The sequence below is a fragment of the Parus major genome, chromosome 1 (assembly GCF_001522545.3).
Source record: "Parus major isolate Abel chromosome 1, Parus_major1.1, whole genome shotgun sequence".
In the NCBI taxonomy this organism is placed as follows: domain Eukaryota; kingdom Metazoa; phylum Chordata; class Aves; order Passeriformes; family Paridae; genus Parus; species Parus major.
The window spans coordinates 92274235-92287071 of NC_031768.1; the positions used below are offsets into that span (position 1 = coordinate 92274235).

General features: G+C 39.8%; 1 non-coding gene across 1 annotated transcript in view; it reads left to right on the forward strand.

Moving 5' to 3' along the window:
- LOC107206155 overlaps positions 1 to 12837 on the forward strand; it is a 416470-nt gene that overhangs the window by 212485 nt on the left and 191148 nt on the right. Inside the window, exon 5 of the transcript XR_001522283.2 lies at positions 2450 to 2513. This is a non-coding gene — a transcript (uncharacterized LOC107206155). The remainder of the gene's footprint in view (positions 1 to 2449; positions 2514 to 12837) is intronic.

Genomic DNA, 12837 nt, shown 5'->3' on the forward strand with positions numbered 1-12837 from the left:
CCAGCGGTGCAGAGGAGTTGTGGGCACGTGTGCAGGGCCTCCAGCAGGGTCAGCACCTGGATGCTCCTTGCTTTTGTTCCTCTGTGCCGTGGTTGTTGTTTTCGTGTTATTGTCACTAAACAAAGCAAGGGCTCTGTTTGGACCGAGTGCGTCCATCAGGGAGCCCCACGAGAGGATGTTCTTTGCTGTCTCCTTTCCCTGTGGGGAAGGAGAGTATCCAAAGGAGAGCATCCTCGTTTGCTCATGGATTTGTTCCCTGGATGTCTGGTCTAGTCACTGCCAGCTACTGAATGCTCATGGCTGCTGTGGGAAGGACGTTTAAGCTCTTTTCACCTTCTTGACGCAGAGGCTTAAAAACAACTCTTTAAGAAGTGACCTTTAATATCTGTAGTAGAAGGGAGCAGGGAGCTGGACTTGATGATCCAGAAAGTGTGCTTCAGGGTAAAATCTTGTAAAAAACCTGGCTATTTCAGTTAGTTCAGTTTCTGTGGGGACTCGATTTGAGGTATTACTTCATAATTTCAACTGAAGAAACCTCTGACTTGTGTGACTTCTCGTACACGTGATGAAACTCACCCCTTTAGGGAAGTTCAGAGACAAGATACAAAGAGAGTTTGTCTGTGTAAGCAGCTGAGAGGAGTGCTCGTTCCCGAGTTTGTGCTGATTTATATGTGAATGGTTGCAGCAGAATAGATGGACTTGCTGCTTTGACTGTACTGTGAACAAGAAAAAAATACACTCAGTTGATAATGTTTTAAATCAAAATAAATAGTGACACACTTCTTCATGGAAGGACTGTGAAAAAATATTAACAGAAAACAGTGCAGAAAGTATCTGAAGCCACCTTTGTCCGTAGTTTCCACTATGTATATTTCTTAAACTGTTTTTCTCTTCAGAATTTTTTATTAAATATCCTGGTTTAAATATCGGCCCCTTACACTGTTGGAAAAAAAAAATGACAAAGTTTCAATCGCGTCTTCTAGGTCCCATCTAAATATACATTCCTGAATAAAACGTGTCAGTCGCCACTGAGGCTGGAAATGGCCTGTTCTGCTTTGAGGAAGGGGGAGGCAGATCACTAATGGTTGCTCAGGCTGTCATGTTTCTAAGAATCAGCTGTTTTTTCTTTATACTGCAAAGATTAAACAAAGAATGTTAAACATTTCCCAATTTAGCATTTATAATGGAAAGCGGCTGTAGGGCCACAGCTTGCTGCTGCAAGGGCAGGCGTTCATATGAGGAGTCGCTTAAAAAGGCTTTTATTTTCTTTGAAGGCCTATCCATTCTCCCAGCCCGGCCGCTGTGCTTTGCAATCAGGTGGAGGCAGCTTTAAATTTTTACTTTCATTTAAGTAGGAGCTAATTTACGTTTGGAAATGAAAGTTAAAGCATCTCAGCCATCTGCAAAGTGGAGGAGGAGGCAGTGGGTTTCTTTAACTTTTCAAATCTCTACAATCCTTTTTCACACCAACAGGCAAGCAAAAATTATCTTTCAGAGCTCCTATTAGTAATAATATGTAGTACTAATGATCTAATTTCTTAGCTTCAGGTCTTTATCTTCGTTTCTAAGATATATCTGTTAGTTAAGTTCAGTTGCCTTTATACTTGCATCCAGCTCAGGAGTTTAGAAATAAAAAGTTGTAGTCTTGAGTGCAGCAAAATCACATTTTTTGACCTCTGGACAGCACAACTTTCTCTGTAGCATTTCATTAGGGATTAAGTGGAGCACTGTGACTTTGTGTTTGTCTTAGTAAAGGGAAAGGACACTTAAGGGTGACTGGTAAATAAAAAGAAAAAAAAAAGGAGGAGTGACATTTTCATAAACTGCCATTACATATACTTTTATCGTGTCTGTTTATCACCCTTTCTTATTTTTCAGTTTTACCTGAATCATTCATAGTGGAGACAAATAAACTGTTCAGTCTTTCTTAGTTAAGAATTACAGTGTTACACTAATGTGTATTTCTTTTCCTGTCGGAATGAAATAAGTGTTAATACAGTTAGTTGGGTTTTATTAACAGAGCAGCTAAAAATGTCTTTTGCCTACCTCTCCATTGGCTAGTTTTCAGAAATTCAGTAGTCCTCTTTCTTCTCACAGGGACAAGAGCTAAACTTCTTACATGATTGAACCATTTTTCAGAAAAAAAATATTTCTAGTTTCTTGTATAAACTGTAAGCACTGTAAAGAAATCAGATATCCATTTTCTGCCTGCATGTAGATTTTGTCTAAACAAAATAGCCTTGTACTCAGCTGTCACAAACATTTGTGTATTATTTAGATGTCTACATGAGTAATTTCGTTTGCCTCCTTCACTGTCTTAAATATGTTTGTAGATGCTTGCCCACCTTTTTGTTTCTTAAGGCAAGCTTTTTGCAGTTTTGTTTTTTTTTATAACTCGAAGTTTTAGTATAAAAATATTTCAATCTTCTTGTGATTACATTTCTTACAGAATGTTGGAATTTTTGGACTGTGCATCTGTTTAGGCACGTGGAGAAAGACAAGACTGAGATCATGTAAGTCATGAAACTGAGAGTGAATAATCCATACTTTGTTCTTTCATCATTTTTACAATTTATACCCAGATGCAAGTAATAAACCAAAAAGAAGAAAAAAAAAAAACAAAAACCCAAACTAGTTAGCTTTTATTTTTAAAGTGATTAATGAAAAGCAAAGTTCAAATGAGGCCACAAATCCTGGTGGTGCACAATGGCTTGATTTATTTTGTAAATAGACCATGGATAATTAACCATAAAACAAAACTTTTTTTTCTTTTTTTTTTCTTTTTCTTTTTTTTTTTCGAAAATTGCATAATGACACTGGTTTCTTTTAGTTGCTGTGAGTTACACAGAGGGAAAACGGCTTATTCACAACTGGTTGCAACTAGTTACAGCCAAGAAAAGAAAAATCCCAGAGCAAAGAGAGGAAAAAGGCTGTTAAAATCCTACTGCACTTGTAGTTTCATAGTAAGGCATTTGCTAATGGCTACAGACTGAGAAAAGCAAGAGTAGATATTTACATCCTCTGATGGTGCTTGTCGTGTTAGCCCATGTTTTGGCTCAAAACTCACAAGAAAAAGACAGCCCCTGCAGCTGGCCTTGTAGTCCACGATTTTGTATTGACTTCTAAATAGAATTATTTATGCTTTGTTGCAAGTTTCCACTACATGTCTTACTACTCTGACACTGAGGGAAGAGTCTTCTGGATAGTCATAGTCTGACTTGCTGCCAAGTCCTCTCGTGAGCCAGAGAGTGATGCTAGTTTTTCAGATATGTGATATGAGAAGACTGTCTGCCCAACATCCCCAAAATTTGTCTCTTCATAATCCACAGTCATCTGTGGAAGGGATCTCTGATGCCCAAGAAGGAGAAGGTCCAATTTGTTGTGAAAGTACATTCACTACTAATTAAAACTACCAGCTGGGATTACAGCCCTGGAGACTGTAAATAAAGTAGAGCATGAGATGTTCAGATGATAATATGGCCACTTTTGTGGTGGTTTGTATTACTTGCCAGTACTTAATTTGTTCATCTCATGCCAATTTATGAGAGTGAAGAGAAGGATCATGTAGGTAACAGTCAATATGCAAGAGGTTGGAATTGCCACACAGCAACTGAATATATGGACACCTTAGTTTGCTGTCACATGCCAGGCGTGCCTTAAAATGCTTTTGACTGTATGTGTAAGACCTGCAATTCACACAAAGCTAAAGTCTGTGTTCATGTAACCTGCTGGTGCAGCTGTGCTGTGTTTCACAGATGGTGACTCTAAGGGACTCGCAAAAAGCCGTCCTCATTCCAAACAATAGCCTGGGTGGGCAGAGGTAGTGGGTAAAAGTGATTGTCACGGTATTGTTTTAGCTGTGCTGACTCGGTGTGTTACAGCAGCGTTACAGACTGGTGTTTGTAAGGGTTCTCTAGCCAACACTGATTTGGGGGCATGCGGTTTCTTCTGTGAATTTGGAGAATTTCTCTGTCAGAATGTACTGCGAGACTGAGGAGAGGAGAAGCAGATGATTAACATCAGATCATCACCTCTACCTGCTTAATGCAAATAACTGGGAATAAGGATTCCGTGTTTTTAATCTAGACCCCAGTTACAAGGCAGGATCTCAGATCTGCACTTTAAACCCATAACTAGGGAACTGATGAGTTCCCTCTGTGTTACTGACACTGGTAACTACAACACATGGGCTGCCACTTGTAATCTGCTTTTAGGCCAAAGAGTCGAGTTAAAATAGCACTTAGTTTGAGCAAGAGGCTTCTGTTGTGGGTGGGAGTCGTGCTGGGGGCAACATTAGCATTGTACTTACAAACAACACTGAAGTAAAGACAAGACCCCAAAAATAAGTTAACTCTCCAAGGCTCAATACAGTCTTTGGCTTCTCTACAAGTCCTCTTGGAAGGGAAACCAGCCAAGGTCCACTGTGGTAGTGCTAAAAGGATGAGCCTGGCCCATGGCATCTCCCTTGAAACTGCTTTTTGTCAGGTTTGTGCTTCTGGGAAGTGTGGCAGTGTATGGAATCTGCTACATACTGTTTATGAGTTAGAACTTGATTTTATTGACTAACAGTCCTTGTATCTTGTGACAGTCTTTTTCTGTGCTTTGCATCATGCCAAAGAGACAGGGGAGTGGTGTTGGCATGTCTTTGTATGAATAGGTCTGTCATTAAATATTTGAAATAGAAACATCTGAAATAGATCTTGCCTGAGAAGAACAATGGGATAACTAGAGAAATCCAGTTTTCTCCAAATTTGCTTTTGGGGCTGGGAGTTTTAAGCAAACAGAATTAGAAAAAAAAAATAGACAAAAAAAAAAAGAAAAAGAAAAAAAGAGCAGGTTAGTGCATGGGCTTAAAAACAACAAACCCAGGGAGGCATGAAAGGAGACACAAGGAAAGTTAGAAGAGTGGGGATGCTTAGCAGAGGGAGGGGTTTTCTTGTTTGTTTGTTTTAATAAATAAGATCAACTAAGGGAGAGGGAAGCTGCTGGTAAAAAGATTGAAAGTCCTTTGTTCACAAGAGGCACTGTCTTGTAAAGGGAACCTTTTTCACTTGATGTGGATCTAAGCCCGAGGACCACTGACTGCTAGTGAGGGTGCTGAGGCATGGACATGCATTTGGGTATTTCTTGTTTTCTCTGGTCTCTAAATCTGTATTTTTATTTTCTGCAGGGTGAGGATTCAGTCCTCTTCCTCAGGCAATTCCTCTGAAATCATACTGCTAGGAAAGGGTTACAGGCAGCCTTTGCTGCAGGCACACACAAGATGAAGGGTAGGGTTTTCAACTCCTTTCAGATTGTGGAAAGTGTCAGCACATGGGTCCAGTATGCAGAACACAAATTCAACAGCCTGCTTGGTGTGTGGCAGGAAAAGCTCTGTTAGAGGTAATTGTAGTTCAGGGTTTTGAACAAGCCTTTGTATTTCTCTCCCATGCTAATAACCTATTGGTGAGGATATGCAAGCCAAACTCCTTTTATTTTAGCCACTCTTATCTCCTCCCAAGTACCTCTCCCCATATCTAATACCTAAAAACTCCACAAACCAGCTAATCTTAACAGTTTCCTCCAAGATTTTGCCCATCTCAGCCTTGCCAAGTGTGGCATCTGATGTTGTAGTAGGCAGGTTCAAGTTCTGGTTAAAAATGCTTTCATGGGGGACTAAGCAGTACAGGTGTTTGAATACTTCTTCTCCAAGCACTGCATTCAGAAATTCACTTTATAAGAAACAAAAATTTTTTGGTTCTTACTGAGAGCCTGACCATGTTACAAAAACCCCTCACCAAATGGCATGGGAGACAACCACTTCCCATAAGCATCGCAGTGCTGAAACAGCCAGGGATGACAGGGAATGATGTGCTGTCATGGCTAAAGGCCTAGCTGTGCTTCACCTCTCCTTCTGGTCTTAGAAATGAACAATTTCATGCTTTGGCACTCTTGCTGCTACCTGATCTGGGTGAAAGCCCTCAGTTCTTCCCTGTTTAGGCCAAGATTTGTCTTATAGTTTCAGTCAAGCTTCACATGACTTCATGGTATTTTGCATTTTAGTAATTTGCAAATGTATGGGCGGTGATCAAGAGCTTTCTTAGGAGGTGAAGCAAACAGTTAAAGGAATTTTAGATGTTAAATATTTTACTAATCACAACTGCTCTTACATTTTTCTACTGGTTAAGTTTAAGGTTAAAGGGCAGAGCAGAAACAACTGAAATTCCCCTCATTTCTCCTCACTTCAGATCCTTCTGTAGGAGTAGGACTGTCTGTGACTCGCATTCTGCTGCTTTGTCCTGCTCAGAACTGGTTCTGATACTTCCCCGAATGGCAGCAGTAACTAATGGTACTTGACCCAGCAAGGTGTGTGTTAGTTGTTCCATAACTGGCTGTCTGAAAAAGCCTCATACCTTGCACACATTGGCAAGCTCCACCAGTTCTTGGACAAGAACAGCGTATCAACTGAATTCTTAATAATAATTAGATTGTCACTGATATATTGGTAGTGTTACAGAGGTATCACAAGCTTCTGAGGCTCACTAAAGCACACTGAAGGTCGGGACTACAAGCACTATAAAATACATACTTGTATTCTCTTTGTGTGAAAATACTGGTTCATTTTAAAAAAAAAAATCGTCCAAGATTCTTATTTGTTTTTTCTATTCATATTTCCAGATAAAGCTTTTCAGCATTTGTGGAACAGAAATGCATTTGTTTCAAACTTTTATTTCAAAAATGTATTTTATGTTCTAATATAAAATTTAAATCAAAACTGAGAGTAGCAATCAAAACAAAATTATTTTGTCAAAACAACATTCAATTGATTGAAATGATTTTTTATTTTTGTTTCACGGGTAACTTTGCAATGCAGTGTTTAATTCAACTGTGAAACAAAAGCAAATTTCAAAGTCTAGCTATCCTGTGAAGCAAAAATATTGGGTTGTGTTTGGGCTTTTCTAGGTGGTGCTTAAGGGAGTGCTTCCTCAGAATTCAACTGAATCTTTTTAATTAAAAAGAAAAAAAAAATTGAAGTGGGAGCACAAGTGGAAGGAGGCCTCAAGCTGTGCTGGGGGAGGTTCAAGTTGGACCTCAAGAAGATTTGTTTCACTGAAAAATTTGTAAGGCTTTGAAGTGGTGGAGCCACCATCCCTGGAAGCAGTCAAGAAGTGACTGGATGTGGCACTTAATGCTGTGGTTTGGTTAACGTGAGGGTGTTTGCTCAGAGGTTGGATTCAATGATCTTGGAGGTCTTTTCCCACCTAAATAATTCTATGACCCTTAGACTATTCTGAAATCTTCCTGTATTGATGTTATTATTGGACTTTGTATCTCTGTAACTGTTGATCAGAATCCATCTCTCTAACCGTATGTAGATCCAACCTGGAAATGTATTCTGTGTTTCTGCTCAGCAAAGAAGCTGAGAAGGAAGGCTGGGAAGCCTTTGATACTGTTTCAGCTCTCCTGACTTCCATCTCTGTGAGCTGGTTATTAATCAAATTCTGAGTGCCCATCTGAGTCCAGCTGCTTGCAAAGGGAGCAAATAGTTGAAGGTAATGACAGTGTGAGTTTAAAGCCTATACAGTTAATATTAGTGTATTCACTTTATTTGTTGCTTCCTAGATTTGATTTAAAAGGGACCTTCCCTTAGAAGAAGACATTCTGGTTATTGCTTTACATCTTTCCTTGTCCTGTAAAACACCCATAACACATTATCTCTTTTTCTTTCTCATGTAAAAGCTGTATACTTAATCAGTGAAATTCTTCTGGCAGCAGTCTTCTCAAGGGCCACAATGTGGTAGATGCCTTGGAGACATTTTACTTTATAGATTACTTCTTTGTCTAAGTTTAAATTCTTCAGGATTGGCCTAAATCTGTTGCAGTGAGAGAACTTCACAGAGGAAAAACATGAATATAAGGAGGGTATGTTAGACTAATAGGGAAAGGGTGAAGATTGAAAGCCCAGAACATAGTTAAGAATTGTTCTCTTGCTGGAAAATGTAAAGCATCTGACTTTGTCTGAACAGTGTGATGATGATCCTTACTTTTTGAAGAGCTGAGCTACTTAACCCACTCATGTTACCTTGGTTATTCAGGTCTGTCTGCCTTGAGCTTGGATAGATACAAGGGTCTCATATTCCTTGAGAGTATCAGCACTGAAACTTCTGTAGGTTTGGGATAGATCAGTGAATGTCTGATTACCCATTCATTCCATGGAAGTTGTGGTCTGAAAACTTTGGAGTTCTCCTATTGGAGATAAACAGAAGGTGACAAAGTAATACCAATTGAATTTTTTTTCCATTCATTTGACCACCTAACCTATTGTTTCTGTTTTTCAAACCAGAAAAGGGGGATTTTGTGATACAGAAAAGCTGCTTTAAGTAAATTTATACTGGGGCAATAGTGCAATAGTATTGTTGGTTCAGTATTTCTCTGTAAACAGGCTGGTGACAAGACAGAGATATTCTTTGTCCAACAGCTATCTCCTGCTTCACTAGCATTTTTTTACATGATTAGTCATGTAACCTAAAATATCAGTATAAATTAAATTTAGTCTTAAGTAGACTGATTTAATCTGAAGAATATATTTTGCACCAGTCTTGGACATGAAGGGTTGGGATATTAATGTATTTAGTCCTTAAAAAGTACAAAAATAAAAGCTCCCCCACCTGAGAGCTGGTTAAATAAATAAATAAAACAGTTTATGTTGTGGACATGCTCACAATAGTGCATGCCAGTGGAACAGTGCACATCACAAAGATAATAATATAAGCAGTAAAATATCCCAAGCAAACCAAAAGCATCTGTAGGTCTTGCCTAGCTGGCTGGTACTATTGGGATGGTTGTTTTTAGCTGACCATGCCATTAATGCTTTGTAAATGTATATGTGCATGCTGAGGGTTGGTCAGGAATTGAACTGTGTTTGTAATGGTTCTATTCAATTGCTGCATTGTGCCTGGATGCCTGCAAATATGTAAGAGCACAGCAAAGGTACTCAAGAAACTATTAGACCATGTAGGAGCTGGTCTACCAACCCTAGTCACAGGAGAATGTAATGGGCCATAAACAGGATGTAAAGGAACATTTGGAAAGATGTTTGGAGAAGTCCTGGCATGTAACTCATGAAGTTTTTGTTAGCTGATGTCCCCGCATTTCTTGTAGAAAACAGATGAAGTTCCCTTGGAACATGTATTGAGCCTCATCTAAGCTCTCTCCTTGGCTTCAGCAGGCTGGGGATCAAGGTCATGTTGAATTCTCAGTTCACACTGTTGGATGCAGTCAGAACCCACCACTCTTGCTCAAGCTATTGCAGCCTGTGCTGCCTTCAGCCCCAAATCAACACTGGCAGTACAGCTCTCCTGGTGGCAAATATAGAAGTTAGGAAATGTCTGATGTTAACTTGGTTTTAAGTGTTACTTGATGGAATCACCTCTGGAACTATGAGTTTGGGGAACCCTGAGATCTCCTGATCTTTCTGTTCAGTCTTTCCTTCTAGAGATGAATGGGCCATTTTGCTGGCAAATGGCAATTGTAAGCATAATTCCAAAAGGGTTCTTAATAGGAGGATTTTAGCATCACATGTAATGAAGCCCCACTAAGAAGGTATGCTCCCTTTCAAGAATCAACACTCCTCAGGTCAAGAAGTCAGAGACTTTCCCAAATGTTTACATGGGCAAAAGAAATGAGTTTATCCCCCTGGCTCCCAAAAAGCTATTAGCAGTACACATCCATAGAATTGACTTCCTGACCGTGTGCATTTAGGTTAGTTCTGGATTCCCTTTTCAGACTCAACTGTTTAACAGGGATAATGGCAGCGGCTTCAGAAATTGCTGATTCCTGTCTCAGGCATGACAAATTTCACAGTACATTCTTTAATTCCTATTTCTATAGTAGTTTGTAAAGCATCTTCACTTACAGGTTTTTAATATTCAGTGAGAAATAAATTTGGGAATAGGGTCCTTCAGGTAAGGGGTCTGTTGCAGAAGTGTGTAAGTCCTTTGGTCATTGCATTGTACAAAAGCTTCAGATTTTTGCAACTGGAACTTCTGAAAGGTTCATATAAATATGAGATTGCTGTACTTACGAGAAAATCTTGATATCATCTTGCTGTTATGTGAGGTATTTAAGAAATCCTGAAATATCTTTAAAGATGAAACAATGGGAAGCTGCTTACCTCATGACATAATAAGGCAAAATAAGGTCACGAAAAAAGTTGTGGTTGCAGCTCCAGCAACAGAGCTGAATGAGTTATTTGTAAGAAATAATTTATTTGCCAAATACAGCTTTTCTTGTCCCATCAAATATACACAAGTTGATCAGTCTCTTTGATTCAGGAATCGTTGGAATTTATTCGATGACTGTTTTCAAAACTTAGATTCTATGGACTCTCTGTAAAGGGAGTTGAAAGAAGGCTGGCTGTGGTTTTAATACTATTTGCAAAAGCCTATTCTGTAATTTTCCTCTCTGGCATCCATCTTATACATTTGCATTACATGATGCCAGGTGTTTAGGAGTCTATAGTTTTGATGAAAGGGAGTAACAAGGTCAGTTTTCATACAAGAGTTAATGTTCATACAGCACGAGTTAATGTTTAGCGGACAGGAGGTTTCACACAGGTTTCTGAATCCTCACACATCTTTCATATTACATTTATTTTATTAACCCTTTGACTGAAGTGGTAAACAATAAATGGAAAAAGCAGGTCATGATGTTGCATCGATGAAGTGAGGAATGGGGTGTGATTATTTCATGAGTGCACTGATTCAGAAGCTCAGGGTGAAGCTTGATGCTTCTTTTCGCTGCACGCAAGGGCAGAAACATCTCAAAAGTAGTTGCTGGTGTGCTGCATTCATGAAAGGAGCATAGCATTCACTTTCCAGCCACCAGAGAGTAAAGAAAAGACAGAGAGCTGCAGACATCTGTTACTTTGTTTGCTTACCTACCCCTGTTCCTGGAGGTTTTGAAGTAGGATTTGAAAAGTGCATGTGACAGTCATTGTTTCTGGCCATACTTTACAACGACCTACTGACTTTCAAGAGCCAAAATTTGGACCTGCATTATTTAGCCAGCGGTACACACAGGGTACTATCAGTGAAAAGGCTGGGAACAAAATGCAGTTCCTAGTTTCCTGCCTATTATTTAGTACATATCTGATTTTAAATCTATTTTCTGCATACCCTTGCGTGCATATTCGTTGGCAGATGTGCTTCTTGCCATTATGGGGCAGATCCCATAGATTTTCTGCGTCATTAGTACAGAGAGCCAGTCATTTAAAAAAAAAAAAAAGAAAAAAAAAAAGCTTATTTGCCTGAGCCGTTAAGATTTTTTCTCACAGTTCTGCCTGTGGCGCCTGTCACTAGCAGTCAAATAAGGACAATTTTACCATTCTCTCCTGCTGCTCTAATTTTTTTTTTCAGTGCCAGTACATGTATTTGTTATTCTTTATAACTCCCTTTGAAGTTGGGAATCCAAGGGGAATCTAAAACCGACCAGATGTTTCTGCTGCTGGAGACACAGAAGACAGCAAGGATTAAGTTTAACTGAAACTTAGTTCTCTAAAAAACCCCATTACAGTGAGAATTCTTCTTCAGTTAGTTTTATTTATTATTTATATTTGCACTTGCCATCCTGGGTAGGTGATACCTCAAGTCATCTGGCCTGGGAGAAAAATGGATGATTTATCCAAGTAAATAGTGTATCAGCAGCTGCCTGCGTTGATTTCCCTTATGGGGTTTCAGTTCCATTACACTGCATATTTCCCACCCACACTCTTTATACAGTATTTCATGTTGAGGAAAATCATTCCCATCTCTGTAACTTCAGAGAACAGATATGTGGAACCATCCAGGGAGAGGGCAGTGCAACTCCTGTGTGCGTGGGGAGGGGTGACATACTTAAGAAGGTACTGGCCAGAAAACAGCACGAGATTTTTAACTCCTTCTCCTGTCACGGCTGAAAGATGAGAGAGAGGAATAAAAGCTGACATGGGAGACTGGGTATGAGAAAGAAGGGTTGTGCTAACCTCCTTAAAGTGAGGGCAGCAGTCGTCTCTCAGGTGGCAAAGGACAGAAGAAATGGTTTTGGTTACTTCTGAGTTCAGGTGACATGTTTTTGAAGCTGAAAGACAAGAAAAAATGAGAGAAAAAGTTTTAAAACAGTCTGTGATATGAAATATCTGTAATCTCATGCAGTATCCATCTCCAAATTAAGCAGTGGGCAATCCTGCTGGCCTGCTTCTGCAGTCATGAGAAATAACCCACGAGAGAAAGGAGCGCATGTTGAGGCCTCATGGAGGTCCAAGTGGGAAGGCAGAAACAGAACAATACCGTGGTCTCTCTTTACCTTGGGCATGGCTTAAGATAAAGTTTGTGTCCACTTTGAGATTTTAAACACCTCGGGTGTCTGGAGTACTGGTTACCAAGTTACCTCGTCGAAGTCGGTGGGATTGCCTGTCCCTGTGCCCATCTGTCACATCCATACTGTTGAGTATGCTGATACTGTTCAGCTGAGTCAGAAAGAACTGGAAAGATGATTTGTTTTCTACAGAATGGGTATCTAAGGAGAGGAGAAAAACTCAGAGTAGTGCCCCTGCTGAGGGAAAACAAGCAGAACTTCTCAGCTAAGCATGTTTGGCAGAGGACAGTTGGCTGGCCAGCACAGGCTGTCTTCTGCTCACCGAGAACGTTATCTTTGTTCTGGGAGAGAAGACCAAAGACAATTGTTCTCCTCTTGTCTGCTGCTCACAGGCTCTGATTGCAAATTTGTAGGAAGACAGACTTTATCAGTATCTATTTCATGTTTGAGCTGGTTTGGTTTTTTTGAAGTCCAGCCCTCTTTTGTGTTGATAAGTCAAGGTAC